The sequence below is a fragment of the Coptis chinensis genome, chromosome 5, assembly GCF_015680905.1.
Source record: "Coptis chinensis isolate HL-2020 chromosome 5, ASM1568090v1, whole genome shotgun sequence".
Lineage (NCBI taxonomy): Eukaryota > Viridiplantae > Streptophyta > Magnoliopsida > Ranunculales > Ranunculaceae > Coptis > Coptis chinensis.
Genome location: NC_141460.1, coordinates 75,035,337 through 75,040,571, shown reverse-complemented (window position 1 = coordinate 75,040,571; position 5,235 = coordinate 75,035,337). Strand labels below are relative to the sequence as shown.

Genomic DNA, 5,235 nt, shown 5'->3' with positions numbered 1-5,235 from the left:
TTGCCGGGCTTACTACATTAATAGTGGATGATCTTATGATTAAGCTAGTTGGATACGAAACGACATTGCTTGATATTGCTGGTGCTATGGGTTACCATATGAATTTGGCACAATCTTGGCCAGGAAATGATGCATGCCATGGTTGGACTTTTTATTACTTGTGATTCACAGGGGAAAGAATGTGATCGTTATTAATTTCTCAAAGCAAAGATTTTGTGGGTACTATATCTCCGGCTTATGGAGATCTTGCTTCTTTGAGAAATTTGTTATTGAATGATAATAATCTTACCGGTAGTATACAGGATGGATTGATTGCTTCCTACGCTCCAAGTATTAGATGTCTCGAACAATAATCATACGTAAAAAGATACCAAGTTTTCCTCCAAAAGTGAATGTTAAAACATCGTAATCTCCTTTTGGGTAGTGATACACCTTTGGAGGTGACATCGATAATATAGTCATGGAGAGAAACAAAATATGAAAAACTGAACTTGACTTGCTTCTTACAGATTACGTACCATATTTATCGTGATTAAATTCTATGGTGAGCACCGAATTGAAAAAAGGTGAAATTGAAATTGAAAGAGAAAAAAAAAAATGTGTCGGAAGAAAGAAACAAACCTCGTTCTATTGTTAGAATATAATATTAAACAACGGAAAAGATCTACTTAAGCTTGCTAAAGTATCGCCATTACACTTGGTCGTGTTAGTAAATTTAGTCCCACACCGGTCAATTATGTAAGATATTGTGCAAGTTACCAGCCTTGAATCTTAGCTTCCACCTCCTTTTCCATTACTTGTTCTTGATCAATTTGTTTCAAGACCGGAAGGAGTAGATGCACCAAGTATTTGGAATAGTTATGTTCTCCATCTTTATTTAACTTCCTTTCGACTTATGTTTCTCCCCGAAAGAAAACCATTTGAAATGTACATGATATCACTACTGCAGTATGAAGAAGAAAATGTCAAAATGGGAAAATTGATTAAGAGTAATAAATTACGCATGCTAAAAAAAAACAACTTATAATTTCCATGTGTACGCAAGCATTGTTTGCAATTGCAGTTTCCGCGACAAACTGGGCAAGACTCAACAACTTCCGGGTGTGACAGGTGTGGATACCTACAATCAATAACAGTGAAGAGAAAGCATAACCATAAAAAACAGAGACTTTCATATAGAACTCTTTTTGCAGCTACAGAAGTTAGTCTGAAATTGAAACACATGGACAAAGTATGAAGTATAACTAAATGTGGTATTAAATTGTAGCCATCTGTGATAAAATAGAGATTACTAATGCCATGTGGTACATTAGAAATATTTGTTTCTTACTTTTGATTGATCGGTAAAAATCATTTAATATCAGCGATAGATAAATAACACCAGGTGTTACAATAGTTTACAAAATTATGTCTCATAGGCTCAGTAGCATGATTCTACTTGACCATCAAAAAGTGCCCTACACTTGTTCTCCCATTACGCATATGTCGCAGATATCGCTTTTTCTAAGTTTATGTAACATGAAAGAGTAAATGAAAGCCTTACTCTTAGAAGATACTTCTTTCCAATTGTTTTGGGATGTTAAACTTATGATATTCAAATTAAACCCTAATAAGCTTCATTGTTTCCAATATCTTAGCAATGATTTTCCTTGCGTAATTTAAGGTTGAAATTTTGCAATAACACGGGATTAAAAAGGTTCCCAAATTCATCAAACAACAGTTATCAAAGTAAAAACTTAAAAAGCACAAAATCTCATTACCATAAAAGGAGAACTTAACAACCACAAAAAGATTTACCATTTTAAGCATGAATGGCAATATCTTTTTGTTTTACATTTCGCATCGGACAACCGGCCCTTTATCATTTCTTTGACATTGGTGGCACATAGTAGAATCTCCATAATCCTCTTTCTATTCATCCCAAAAAATATATTATGTTCAACAATTTATTCGATCCAAAACACAAAATAGGAAAAGGACATGATACATTTTATTGATGAAAACAGATTATTAGTTTAGAATCTACATGAAGTAGAAACAAAAAACACTTACAGTAGTTGGTTTTTTCCTTGTGACACCTCCCGATGGAGTAGGTTCCTTCAAACAGTTTTTAAACCTAGTCAATCTTCTGCCACGACCTAGATCAGATTTTCCTCCTCCTCATCCGCTCAACTTTCTCCACTAATTCTGGTCCCTTTCCACCACTTTTTCATCATTAGTCTTAGAGACTTTATCGCTTGTGCATGAACTCATTGGCCTTGTCCAAGAGTTGCCAACTCAACATGTACTAATAACACCGACAAAAGTTATTTTATCCGCCTTAATCCAAACCAACTTCATCAAATTAAATCTGATCCAAAGCTCCCCTCAGAGCATCCGTTTTGAGCCCTACCTGCTATAATCAGATTGCCAAGAATGACATTATGAACAGGCATCCCTCAAAAACTTTCTCCCCATCACTCATATTTCCACATTTCATATACATATGAGCAAGGGAGCTTCCAACAACTAAATCAAAATCAATCCTGGACTTCATAACATACCCATGTATCTCACCCAAGTTTAACCTCCTTCGACCCCACACAAACCCCCTTAAAACACTCCCTAAAGTAAACTTATCAGGAAACAATCCCATCCCATGCATTTTCCCAAACAAACACATCCCTCCTCATTAAACTCAAACTGATCAACCCACCAACCATAGCATTCGACGTCGCAAGGTTTCTTTCCGGGTATTTCATCAAACAAAATCCTAGCACTATCCAAATCCCCATTTTGAACAAACCCACCTATCAAAATATTATAAGACATAACATTCATCCTTGGCAATACACTAAACAAAAGTTATACCACTCTCTAAATCCTCACATTTGCAATACATATTAATTAAATGATTCATAACAAACTTTTCTAAACAACACCCGTGATGTTATAACCATGGAATGTAACTGTTTCCCTAGTGAAAGTGATTGTTTTGGTATACATCCTTAAATAAGGTGAGAAAACAAATTTAAACGCTTTATTGTGAAAAAAAAAAAAAAATTACAAATCAATCGGTCCGCAAATTGTGAAAATAAATTTTGTTGATTTAATTTGTTGTTTTTAGGCCAAAAATAAATAAATAAAGAAAATAAAAAGTTATTTGAGTGTAAGTGTGAAACTCACCAAGATGTTAAGCTTCCCATTGAACGTAATGAGGTCTCTTCCATTAATTTCTCTCATTGGGCTCATACTTAGAGACATCACAAACCGATCCAGGTTAATTTATATCCCAACCGGCTCCAAATTGGCGGGATGGATTGATTGGACTGGGGTTTTGACGAAGAGTCTTTTGCTCTATTTCTTCTTTCATTTTTTCTTGTTTTTTTTTAGGTTTGGTGAGAAGAAGAAGTCTGGGTTTTTTTTGAATGGAGGGGCTTGAAGGATGACATTAGTTTAATTTTGGAAGAGGAATAAGAGAGAGAGTTTGAAGAGATGAGTTTTTGTTTGGAGAGTTGAGAGTGTTTTGTAGAATTGAAAAAAAAAAATATAGAAAGAGGTTTTTATCTATTTTGGGCTACCAACAATTGAAATCGGCAAAAAAGGGCGTAGAATTCATTTTTTTATGTAAAATCTGATGTGTCAGTGTGAGAGAAAAAAGGGGGGCTGACGTGGGTCACTGGGAGCATTCTCAACTACTCAGTATTAATGGTCTTTGATTGGGCTTTTATGTTATTCAATTTCTATTTAATTTTAACGGGCTGGTCGTTTTTTATTTTGGGCTTTAGGCCTTAGTCCAATTTTATTTGTATGTTATTATGGTTATTACCAATGTTACATCTATAAGAGAAGATAACACGTGTACACATTTTGGAGAAATGTTTTTGAGGATGTTTTGAGTAAAAAACCTTCAGTTATTCTTATCCCCCTTTTTTTTTATCTCTTTAAGGGTGGTTGAACTATTGGAATTTGGAAATCGATGATGAAAGTTGCAGTAACTTTGAAGAACCATATGCTGGAGAAACCTTCGCATTGTGAGTGAACTTTCATCATCGATGATGAAAAATCCATATACAATTTTCTACACAATGCGATGGATCAGGCAATATTTCATTATAAATAATTGATGCTACTGACAGACGCCCTACTTACTGAGTGAACTTTTGTTTTCTTATATGACTTATAGCTCTCTGGAAGGTAAGTTTTTTGGTTTATTATTAATGACATTTCTTTCATCAGCTGAGCTAGACAAACAAATCTATTGTGATCTAAAAGTAGCAAACAACACTGAGCACCATGTTGCCTTCAAGGTACTACTAATGCTATTAACCTTTATTTTTTATATAATTTCATCCATTCCTTCGAGGCTTCTGTTGAACTTGGAATTGAAGCTAGAACTCAAGTCTGGGGCATCCATTGAGACTTTTTCGGACAATTGGACCATTGCTACAGAATCTGAGGCTCCGCACCGTGTTTGGGGCTAGAACATAAGCCCATTCAAAAACATATGGGGCATTGAATGGCCAACCTGTCGAATTCTCAATTGCACCAATGTAGATGCTAAATCAATCTTGTAGTAGGGTCGACCTCCTTAAGAACCATGGTCGATTGAGTTCTTCCTAAAAACTGAAATCCAAACTCTTGTGAAGCGATCAAAAATGTTACTTTTCCTCGGTGACTCGACCTAGTACTTCGGTTTATCCATTGAATCATCTTCCATAGGTATGCCAAGTGTGACATAGAGCCATGACTCAAGAACATAGTTATGTCAAATATATGGGATCTGTTTATCCATTTTTGTTCAAGAGTCTTTCGTCATTGAAGTTGAAACCCTTTAACATGGAGTCTTTTCCCATATTCGAGCTTATAGTACTTTCGGAGTTGAAATCTTAACAACATCACCCATCATCGATGAAGTTTTCTGGATGTTCAAATCAGCAACAAAGAATTCAAACATTTCAAAGCTTTGGCTTGTAGAATCCATCCTAGTCGAATGAAAACTATAGTTCTCTAGATCTGCAATCATTCTTTTTGAAGCAGCAAGATCAACTTGACTTACTTCACTGCCGTATGAAATACCAACAATTGAGCATTTCCTGAATTGCATATGATTGCACGTTATGTATATGAATTGTCGAACAACCCTATGCGGTAAAGGTGCACCTAGGCCAACGTCAATTCTCTAAGCCTACCTTGCGCTTGAGGCTATACACACTCACGTCTAAGGGCGCCTACTATTTGCAAGGCCCGTCACAG

At 35.6% G+C, this 5,235-nt stretch overlaps 1 long non-coding RNA gene across 1 annotated transcript; it reads right to left on the bottom strand.

Moving 5' to 3' along the window:
* Positions 1-973: 973 nt before the first annotated feature.
* On the bottom strand, positions 974-2,130 carry LOC147498904 (uncharacterized). Its single transcript, XR_015195069.1, has 3 exons — positions 2,053-2,130; positions 1,798-1,911; positions 974-1,120 (listed from the first exon to the last, which is right to left on the bottom strand). It is a non-coding gene; the product is annotated as an uncharacterized LOC147498904 (long non-coding RNA).
* Positions 2,131-5,235: the final 3,105 nt, after the last annotated feature.